Source organism: Rhinoraja longicauda, chromosome 8, assembly GCF_053455715.1.
Source record: "Rhinoraja longicauda isolate Sanriku21f chromosome 8, sRhiLon1.1, whole genome shotgun sequence".
NCBI classification, from domain to species: domain Eukaryota; kingdom Metazoa; phylum Chordata; class Chondrichthyes; order Rajiformes; family Arhynchobatidae; genus Rhinoraja; species Rhinoraja longicauda.
The window spans coordinates 10638065-10650387 of NC_135960.1; positions in this window are offsets into that span (position 1 = coordinate 10638065).

A 12323-nucleotide genomic window follows, 5' to 3' on the forward strand; every position below is an offset into this window, starting at 1 on the left:
TGAGTCTATGCCGATCAATTATCACCCATACAATAGTTCTATCCTGCACACTAAGGACAATTTACAGATGCCAATTAACCTACAAACCTGCATGTCTTTGGGAAGTGGGAGGAAACCGATGCACCTGGAGAAAACCCACGCGGTCACAGGACGAACGTACAAACTTTGTACAGTCAGCATCCATAGTCAGGATCTAACCTGGGTCTCTGGTGCTAGAAGGCAGCAAATCTACTGCTGCACCACTATGCCACCCATAATCTACTGAATGTGCATATATGAGGGCATTAATAAGGTATGAAAAAGTGGCTCTGAACTTTAACACATCATTTCCTATGTTTTCTTCCTCTCTTTGACCACCCTCAAGAATCTATTGAATAGACAGCTCTATTGACATTGCAAGGAGATGCCAAGAACTGCAGATACTGGTCTACAAATATAGACACAAAGTGCTGGAGGAACTCAGCGTGTCAGGCAGCATCTCTGGAGAACATGGGTAGCTGATGTTTCAGATTGGGACCCTTCTTCAGACTGTAAAAATATCTGTAAACATTGTGATGGTCTGAACCTGACCACACCATCTCAAAGATTCCCCTTTTGGTTATCCATCCCTCTATCACCCTCTGTGCAATGAAAAACTAACTTACTTTCTGAATTTCTCAGATCTAATGGAATCTGAGAATCCTGAGCTATAGGGACTGGTTGAGCAGGCAAGGACTTTATTCCTTGGAGCCCAGGAGGATGAGGAGTGATCTTACAGAGGTGCACAAAATCATGAGTGGAATAGATCGGGCAGATGCATAGAGTCTCTTGACCAGAGTAGGGGGAATCGAGATTACTCCAGGATATTGCGTCTACCTTGTGAGATAAGGAAAACTTTTTCACCCAGAGAGAGATGAGGAAAAACCTTTTCACACAGAGAGTTGTGAATCTGTGGAATTCCACAGAAGGCAGTGGAGGCCAATTCACTGATGTTTTGAAGAGAGAGTTAGATTTAGCTCTTGGGGATAAAGGAATCAAGGGATATGGGGAAAGAGCTGGAACGGGGTACTGATTTTAGATGATCAGCCATGATCATATTGAATGGTGGTGCTGGCTCGAAGGGCCAAATGGCTTACTCCTGCACCTATTTTTCTATGTTTCTATTTTCTATGTTTCTATCTTTGGTATAAACCAGCATCTGCCGTTCCTTCCTACACATTAAATTTCTTGGTATTACTTTTCACAAGATCTTGTGCGGCAGTAAATTGTGGGCTAATATTCTACTCCAGAGAATTGAGAACTAAAATCTAGACTGACACTCCAGTGTTGTATCAATGGGTCTGTAATATGACTTTTGCTGTAATGCAGTCTCATGGTCATCTGCTTTTCCAACAGACTGAGTTAATTGAATTTGGCTTTCAGATGGGCACTGCAATAAATGTAACCTACTTTCAAATAAAAAGCCAAACGAGGAAAGCAGATGTCAGAAATCAGAAACAAAAATTGAATCAACCAGAAAGCACACTGAAGGCCAATCATGGACATCTGAGTGAAAGTATATTTTCATCATTTCTTCATTGGCTACAGGATGCTTTGGAGAAAGTCTGCAGTTGGGAATGATGGTATAAATCCACGCATTTTATTGCTAAGATCAAGTCATTTACAAGCTCTGAACAACAATATAGAGCAAAAAGGATAAACATTTGGCGGCACGGTGGCATAGTGGTAGTGGGCTGCCTTACAGTGGCCTTACTGCCTTACATAGTGGGCTGCCTTACAGTGGCCTTACTGCCTTACATAGTGGGCTGCCTTACAGTGGCCTTACTGCCTTACATAGTGGGCTGCCTTACAGTGGCCTTACTGCCTTACATAGTGGGCTGCCTTACAATCCTATCCTGACCAAGACTGCTGTCTGTTCAGAGTTTTTACCTTCTCCCCATGACCTTTGTGGGCTTTCTCTGTGTGCTCCGGTTTCCTCCCACACTCCAAAGACCGGTTTATTTGGCTTGGTATAAGTGTAAATTGACCCTAGTGTGTGTAGGATAATGTGCAGGATCGCTGGTCGGCGCGGATTCGGCGGGCCGAAGGGCCTGTTTCCGTGCCGTATCTCTAAACTATACAGGTCTCAGCTTAACTACCTTGTTCTGTTATCTACACTTACATATAGGTTAATGGGCTTGCTGAGATTGTAAATTGTTCCGAGTGTGTAGGATAGTGTTAGTGTGCGGGGATTGCTGGTCGGCACGGACTCGGCAGGCCGAAGGGCCTGTTTCTATGCCGTATCTCTAAACTAAACTAATCTATGAGATGTTAAATGATCTGCAACACTTTCCTGATGTTTTGTTATTTATTTTGTTTAAAGTGCATCCAGAATATCACAATTTGCAAAGGAAAATAACATTTACCCAGCATTTTGCAATTTCACCCTAACATATAGCTTTCTTTCCACACTAGCTTCAGTGCAACACCTCACACTTATCTGAATTAGATTCCTTGTGAACCACTTTGCATTATTGAGCTGCAACATCTTGTATAATTATAAATCATTCTCAGAGACGAAGAAATTAAATTGGTAAGAATGACATAGAAAGTTTCACACTGGCAACGAGGATCTTTCCAAAGTTTAGTACATCTGGAATTTGCTTGTAAATTGGTGAATTATTCTGTGCAGTAAAGAACAAAATATTGATCATTGTCCCTTAATGCGGCCATTGAATATCTTTCAGTTTGGTTGTAGTGTCTCCAAATGATGGCCAAATTCCCTTATGTTTATGGCAAAGATAGACACAAAAAGCTGGAGTAACTCATCGGGTCAGGCAGCCCCTCTGGAGAAAAGGAATAGGTGACCTTTCGGGTCGAGACCCTTCTCCAGACCGTGAGTCAGTGGAAGGGAAAAGGAGAGATATAGACGGCGATGCAGAGAGATATAGAACAAATGAATGAAAGATACGCAAAAAAAGTAATGAGAATAAATGAAGCAGGCCATTGTTAGCTGTGTGTTAGGTGAGAACGAGTATGGACAATGAGACTCAACAAGACCACTTTGAAGCTGGTACAACTTGGGTGGGGGAGGGCCAGAGAGAGAGGGAATGCAGGGGTTACTTGAAGTTAGAGATGGGTTGTAAGGTGTCCAAGCGAAATATGAGATGCTGATTTGTTTAAAGATACAATATGGAACCAGGCCCTTTAACCCAATGAGTCCACACTGAATATTGATTACTCGTTTACACTAGTTCTATGTTCTGGGCTGTTCTGTGCATTCTGGCGATTGTGCTTATTTACAGGCATAGCCTTGCCGAGCTGTATGCAAGAAAATATATTTCACTGTACCTGGTACAGATCACAATAAAGAAACCTTTGACCATTGACTATGACATGGAAACATAGAAACATAGAAAATAGGTGCAGAAGTAGGCCATTCGAGCCAGCACCACCATTCAATATGATCAGGGCTGATCATCCAGAATCAGTACACCGTTCCTGCTTTCTTCCCATACCCGTTGATTCTGTTAGCCCGAAGAGCTAGATCCAACTCTCTCTTCAAAACATCCAGTGAATTGGCCTCCACTGCCATCTGTGGCAGAGAATTCCACAGATTCACAAATCTCTGAGTGAAAATGATTTTCCTCATCTCAGTCCTAAACGGCCTACCCCTTATTCTTAAATTGTGGCCCCTGGTTCTGGACTCCCCCAACATATTTCCTGCATCTTGTCTGTCCAATCCCTTCAGAATTTAAGGGGTTTCGATAATCCCCTCTCATCCTTCTAAATTCCAGTGAATACAAGCCCAGTCGATCCATTCTTTCGTCTTATGTCAGTCCTGCCATCCCGGGAATTAACCTGGTGAACCTACGCTGCATTTCCTCAATAGCAAGAATTGATGTTACCCACTTTCTCATCCACTCCCTACACATTTAAGGCAATTTTTTACAGAGGCCAATTAATTTACGTATCCGTATTCCAGTTTTTATAGTCGGATTGAAACTCAAGTCCCCAGATCAGATAACTGGGCCTTCCGATACCTAGCAATTTAACTAGGATGTCATGTATCTCATCACAATGCCTCGTTACTCCAGTCTTGTACTTTGAGGTCAGTCTCTTAAGGGGTTGGACAGGCTAGATGCAGGAAGATTGTTCCCGATGTTGGGGAAGTCCAGAACAAGGGGGCACAGTTTAAGGATAAGGGGGAACTCTTTTGGGACCGAGATGAGAAAGTTTTTTTTCACACAGAGAGTGGTGAATCTGTGGAATTCTCTGCCACAGGAGGTAGTTGAGGCCAGTTCATTGGCTATATTTAAGAGGGAGTTAGATGTGGCCCTTGTGGCTAAAGGGATCAGGGGGTATGGAGAGAAGGCAGGTACGGAATACTGAGTTGGATGATCAGCCATGATCATATTGAATGGTGGTGCAGGCTCGAAGGGCCGAATGGCCTACTCCTGCACCTATTTTCTATGTTTCTATGTCTCAAAAATCCCTGGTTACTTCATCACTGTACATCTTCCCCAGGTGTTGGAATTGGTCACATTGCATTTTAAACCCAAGTGCAGATTAGAGAACAGGTTAGTTAAGCTGAAACTTGTTTAGTTTAGTTTAGAGATACTGTGCGGAAACAGGCCCTTTGCCCCACCGAGACCACGCCGACCAGCGATCCCCGCACATTAACACTATCCTCCACAAATTAGGTACAGGTTTATCAAGTTAATTAACCTACAAACCTGTACGTATGTGGAGTGTGGGAGGAAACCGAAGATTTCAGAGAAAACCCACGCAGGTCACGGGGAGAACGTACAAACTCCGTACAGACAGCACCCATATCAGGATCAAACCTGAGCCTCTGGCAACAACTCTACCTCTGTGCCACCGTGCATATCACAGTGCCCAGATGGTGTTGATTTGGTGGCACTGTGCCTTGAGTTGAAGATATATAAAGTGAATGACAGCCATCTTCAGTTCCATTAATCTGAGGGAGGATCCCAACCCAAATGAAAGTTAAAAAGCAGTAGTGACATTAAAATATAGATTCAGATGAGAGAATGTGAGTGTGTTGGATGAAAGGAAATAAACCATAATGTGATTTTAAGTCAACTAGTCATGTGCTGGTTAGGCATGTAGGAAATGCTTCAAATTACGAAGGAATCTTAACAATTTAGTCAATTTAATCAACTCAGTTTAGAGATACAGTGCGGAAACAGATTCTTTGGCCCACCGAGTCCATGTTGGCCAGCAAACACCCCCTACACTAACACTATGCTGCACGCTAGGAACATTTACAATTTTTACTGACGCCAATTACCTACAAACCTGCATGTCTTTAGAGTGTGGGAGGAAACTGGAGCACCCGGTGAAAACCCCCGCGGTCACGGGGAGAACGTACAAACTCCGTACAGACTGCACCCGTAGTCAGGGTCCAATGTGGGCCTCTGACAAAGTAAGGCAGCAACTCTACCGCTGTGCCACCATCCACCCTATTAGGCAAATTACAAAGAAAACAACAATTTACAGTCAGTATTCCGCAACTATAATCAGCTCACTTATTTGAGGTTAATTACTGAAATCTCTTTAAGAATGTAGACCCTGTCTCTTGTGGTGTTATTTGCAAGAATAACATTTCAAATTTCTTTCCAATATTTATGGAATATTAATCCCTTATTTATTTTACATTCTGTTGCAAAGCCTTAAACTGATGAGCAAATAGTATTATAAAGTCCCTCAAAGCTGCATGTTTGGTCATGCTAATTTCTGCCTTGATCATATATTCACAGCCTAACTCATTCTTAAATATTTGAATATTGTAATACCCAGGCCATCATAAAACCCAATATGCCTTTCAGATCCCACAGCCTTTGTTTTCTCTTCTGCTAAATTCTGTTTTCGTTCCTCGTGCGCTTTTGAATACAGTGAATCATTTATAAGGTCATAAGGTCTGAAGGGATAGTAGAATTAACCCATTCAGCCCATCAAGTCTACTCCGCCATTCAATCATGGCTGATCTATATGTCCCTCCTAACCCCATTCTCCTGCCTTCTCTCCATAACCTCTGGCACCCGTACTAATCAAGAATCTATCTTTCTTTGCCTTAAAAATATCTACTGACTTGGCCTCCACAGCCTTCTGTGGCAAAGTATTCCACAGATTCACCACCCTCTGACCGAAGAAATTTTAGATTTTTTAGAATTTTTAATATTTAGAGATACAGCCCAGAAACAGGCCCTTCAGCCCACCGGGTCCGCGCCGCCCAGCGATCCCCACACATTAACACTATTCTACACACACTAGGGACAATTTTTACATTTGCCCAGCCAATTAACCTACATACCTGTACGTCTTTGGAGTGTGGGAGGAAACCGAAGATCTCGGAGAAAACCCACGGAGGTCACGGGGAGAACGCACAAACTCCGTACAGTACAGCACCCGTAGTCAGGATCGAACCTGAGTCTCCGGCGCTGCATTCGCTGTAAGGAAGCAACTCTACCGCTGAGCCACCACACCGTTCTCCACATTTCCTTCCGAAAAGAAAATCCTTTAATTCTGAGGCTCTGACCTCTAGTCCTAAACTCTCCCACAAGTGGAAACATCCTCTCCACATCCTGATGTGGACAATTACGATTTATTAACTGGTTAAATTCATCGCTTGTTTAACCATTAAACTAAACTGCATTTATATCAGCTTTAAGCGGCTCTGTGAGTTCCTGATTCTTAAACGCCTTGGATGCTTTTGGGATTTAACGGTTCTGCCTGCCAAAGTCTCGTAAAATCTTTGGCATTAAGCGCATAGAGTGTGGTACCATCTCCAGGACTGCCGTCGGCTCTTCTTGCTTATCCTTACACACTGTACACTGTAATAACAACTTCGCACTAGCCAGATTGCGGCTATATTATTTGATACCAGGAAGGTGACATTTCATGGAGAGAAACATAAATCTGGGTAAGAGTAAGAGAGCTCAGAGTAATTAAGGGGAAACAATTGTACTTTCCCCACATCAGTGAAAACCTAAAAAGCGTTATTTTTATATATATACAATCGCATTGAATAATAACAGTTCACAATTATATACGTAATTTAGTTTAGTTTAATTTAGAGATACAGCGCGGAAACAGGCCATTCGACCCACTGAGTCCACACTGGCCAGCGATCCCCGCACATTAACACTATCCTACATGCACTAGGGACAATTTACATTTATACCAAGCCAATTAACCTACAAACCGTTATGTCTTTGGAACGTGGGAGGAAACCGAAGATCTCGGAGAAAACACACGCAGGTCATGGGGAGAACGTACAAACCTCGTACAGAAAGCAACCATGGTCAGGATCGAACCCGGGTTTCTGGCACTGTAAGGCAGTAGCTCTACCATTGCACCACCGTTGTTAATGTTGTGACATTAGACAATAGACAATAGGTGCAGGAGGAGGCCATTTGGCCCTTCGAGCGAGCACCGCCATTCAATGTGATCATGGCTGATCATTCTCAATGAGTACCCCGTTCCTGCCTTCTCCCCATAGCCCCTGACTCCGCTATCCTTAAGAGCTTTATCTAGCTCTCTCTTGAATGCATTCAGAGAATTGGCCTCCACTGCCTTCTCAGGCAGAGAATTCCACAGATTCACAACTTTTTCCTCATCTCAGTTCTAAATGGCCGACCCCTTATTCTTAAACTGTGGCCCCTTGTCCTGGACTCCCCCAACATTGGGAACATGTTTCCTGCCTCTAACGTGTCCAACCCCTTAATAATCTTATATGTTTCGATAAGATTCCCTCTCATCCTTCTAAATTCCAGTATATACAAGCCCAGTCGCTCCGGTCTTTCAACATATGACAGTCCTGCCATTCCGGGAAGTAACCTAGTAAACCTACGCTGCACGTCCTCAATAGCAAGAATATCCTTCCTCAAATTTGGAGACCAAAACTGCACACAGTACTCCAGGTGTGGTCTCACTAGGACCCTGTACAACTGCAGAAGGACCTCTTTGCTCCTATACTCAACTCCCCTTGTTATGAAGGCCAACATTCCATTGGCTTTCTTCACTGCCTGCTTTACCTGCATGCTTCCTTTCAGTGACTGATGCACTAGGACACCCAGATCTCGTTGTACGTCCCCTTTTCCTAACTTGACATTCCTTCTCAACAAAATATAGGAAACTTTCTTTGATTGTTTCACATATAAATTCTAAAACCGCAAAAATAACACGTTGTTATTTCTTAATTTTACATTTAACTTTAGTCACACGTCTTCTATTTCTAGGAAGGTATCTCCTCACTTCACCAAAACTGTCAGACTTTATGGTGAGACTTTGACACATTCTGAGTTGACTCTGGCGAGAAGAAAATGAGAAAAAATATGCGAACCAAAGCATTGATCATGAAAGCCTGTAATCATACGGAGACCTCTGAATCATTCTAACATCAAAAATCAAGGATACGTCTCTTTCCAAATGGAGGGACCCAACTAGCAATGTTGAGTGTCCATTCCTTCCACAGATGCTGCCTGACCTGGAGAGTTCTTCCAGCACCTCTCCTGTTCTTTTGCTTCAGATTTCAGCAGCCGTTAGGCGCCGCCACCCTTCTTCAGACTCTGAAGGGAATTAATAGTGATTCCCTCGTCCTCAAGTTCCTCCACCATCCAAACTCCCAAGTGAGGCGGAGAGCCCTCATTCCACACTGCTGTATGACTCTATGACTTTCTGATTGAAACCAGAGATGGCATTGCTATTTTTTGGTCCTACTGTGCATAGATTGCCTGCCGTGTTCCCAACACGACAAACCCCGTAAAGGCTCTTAAGTGAATTGGGACATTGTTGGGATGCAACAGATGCAGTCTTACTCAAGTACTTTTTTTCCCTCTGATTTTTCTCTTTAATGATTGCGAATAGCAACATGACAAATTAGAAATGGAATAGGTCCCAAGGCCACACAAGCCTGTAAGTGCTCGGCAAATTGCAGCACTTAAAAAAAAGACACTTCACGTTCATGTGGAATTTTTTTTCGATCTTCTTTTAAACCTGGCCAGGAAATAAAGTTGAATGTGGGGCAACTAAAATGCAACTTTGCTCATGCAGCACTGACCTTTGCTGCAGTCTGACAAAGCATCAGAAGGGGCGAGCACAAGAGGACCTGAAGAAGGGTCTCGATCCGAAACATCATCTCTGCCTTTTCCCCAGAGACACTGTCTGACCCGCTGAGTTACTCCGGCCCTTTGGGTCAATCTACGAGAGGTCGAATGCCTGTTTAACTCAAGCAAGGTGAGGCACTTAAAGAGTGATAATGCAGCTTTTAAATTGTCATTTTACAAAGGCAGGCAGCATCCATTGAATACATGTACCATGAGATTCAAAGAAATGGCACGGTGGCGCAGCAGTAGAGTTCCTGCCTCACAGCGCCATGGACCCGGGTTCGATCCTGACTACGGGTGCCGGCTGTATGGAGATTTGTACGTTCTCCCTGTGACGGCCCGCGTTTTCCCCAGGTGCTCTGGTGTCCTCCCCCATTCCAAACATGTGTAAGTTTGTAGGTTCAGTCTCAAGAAGGGTCTCGAACCGAAATGTCACCCATTCCTTCTCTCCAGAGATGCTGCCTGTCCCGCTGAGTTACTCCAGACATACAACCTTGTGTCTACCTTAGATTTAAACCAGCATCTGCAGTGCTTTCCCGCAGGTTTGTAGGTTGATTGGCTTCGGTAAAATTGTAATTGTCTTTAGTGTTCAGGATAGTATTGGGGCACAGGGAGCGTGGACTTGATGGGCCGAAGGGCCTGATTCTGCACTGTATCTCTAAACTAAACTAAACCAAACTAAATTATGAAGAGGCCAGTTGACACAACTCTGCCCACACCATCAAGCCTCATCCCAATTTCTAGATGTTAGGCCTTGTCATAGCATTGTGATGGCGTATATAGTTTTAAATGTTTCAGGGTTTCTACCTTTATCATTTTTTACTGTTGCTGAATGAGCCACATTCATCTTCATTAGTGATAGGAGTAGAATTAGGCCATTCAGCCCATGAAGTCTACTCCGCCATTCAATCATGGCTGATCTATCTCTCCCTCCTAACCCCATTCCCCTGCCTTCTCCCCATAACCCCTGACACCCGTACTAATCAAGAATCTATTGATCTCCGCCTTAAGAATATGCATTAAATTGGCCTACCATTAACTCAGCTTCATCTTCCTAAAGGAATGTCCTTTAATTCTGAGGCTATTACCTCTGTTCCTACACTCTCCCACTAGTGGAAACATCCTCTCTACATCCGCTCTATCCAGGCCTTTTATTGTTCCTGCGTACTGAATAAGCATCTCCATTCCACTCCAGTCCTGCGACTTGGTTTTACCCAATATTTCCTAGTGATTGACCCTTGCTAACAGTAACTCTCTTTCTCTCTCTCCTCAGCTCTGCCGGCTCCAAAGGGAAGTAACTCAGTCTAAACAGCCTTTCCCCATGGCAAAAATTCCACAATGCTGGCAATATAAGAATATAAGATAAATGAGGCATAGAGTCATACAGTGTCGAAACAGGCCCTTCAACCCAACTTGCCCACACCAGTCACAACACCAACATGTCCCATCTACTCTAGTCCCACCTGCCTGAGTTTGGACTATATCCCTCTAAATCTATCCTATCAATGTACTTTTCTAAATGATTCATAAAAGTTGTGACAGTACCTGCCTCAACTACCTCTTCTGGCAGCTTGTTTCATACACCCACCACCCTTTGTGTAAAACTGTTGCTCCTCAGGCCCCTATTAAATCTTTCCACCCTCACCTTAAATCCATGTCCTCTGGTTCTCAATTCCTCCACTCTGGGCAAGAGACACTGTGCATTCACCCAAACTATTCCTCTCATAATTTTATAAAACCTCTTTAAGATCATCCCTAATTCTCCTGTGCTCCAGGGAATAGAGTCCTAGCCTGCTCAATCTCTCCCTACAGCTCAGGCCCTCAAGTCCAGGCAACATCCTAGTAAATTGTCTCTCCACCCTTTCCAGCTTGACACCATCTTTCCTACGAAGCGCTGCCCAAAATTGAACACATTATTCTAAATGTAGCCTCACCAATGTCTCATATATCTGCAACATGACCTCCCCAACGTCTTTACTCAATATTCGTCTCGACAATCAATTCTCCACCTACTTGATCTTTTGAACCTTCTCTGCCATTCAATAATATCACAGCTGCCCTGACTGTTGGCCTCAATTCTACATTCCAATCCCATAAGCCTTGATTTCACAACAGTGCAAAAATCTACAACTCTCCCCCTTGAATATAATTAACAACTCACCGTCCATATTCCTCTGTGTTCTTAAACTCTGTGGTCTGATAAAGGGTCTTTGACCACTGGGGTCAAGAGTATTTAATTGCCATGTGCACCAGGAACAGAACAATGAGATTCTTGCTTGCCGCGGCTTTACAGGCATATTAACACAACAAATAAATATACTATAAACAATAATACAAAAATATTTCAATGATACTTGGTAATTAGACCATAATAGTGCAAGTCAAAGTGCGTAATGCAAACTAGAAAAGGTTCGGAGTAGTTCATTGATGAGGTGGGGTTAGATCATAAGGTCATAAGTGATAGGAGCAGAATTAGGCCACTTGGCCAATCAAGTCTGCTCCGCCATTCAATCATGGCTGAGATATCTCTCCCTCCTAACCCCATTCTCCTGCCTACTCCCCATAACTCCTGACACCCGTATTGGTCAAGAATCAATATGTCTCTGCCCTAAAAATATCCTTTAAAAAGATAATGTGGTACAAGAGCCTGATGGTTGAAGGGAAATGTCTGTTTTTGAACCTGCTGGCGATGGTTCTCAAACAATAGACAATAGACAATAGGTGCAGGAGGAGGCCATTCGCCCCTTCGAGCCAGCACCGCCATTCAATGTGATCATGGCTGATCATTCACAATCAGTACCCCGTTCCTGCCTTCTCCCCATACCTTCTGACTCCGCTATCCTTAAGAGCTCCATCTAGCTCTCTCTTGAATGCATTCAGAGAATTGGCCTCCACTACCTTCTGAGGCAGAGAATTCCACAGATTCACAACTCTCTGACTGAAAAACATTTTCCTCATCTCAGTTCTAAATGGCCTACCCCTTATTCTTAAACTGTGGCCCCTTGTTCTGGACTCCCTCAACATTGGAAACATGTTTCCTGCCTCTAACGTGTCCAACCCCTTAATAATCTTATACGTTTCGATAAGATTTCCTCTCATCATATAACCATATAACCATATAACAACTACAGCATGGAAACAGGCCTGTCCGGCCCTACCAGTCCACATCGACCATTCTCCCTGACCTAGTCTCATCTACCTGCACTCAGACCATAACCCTCTAATCCCCTCCTA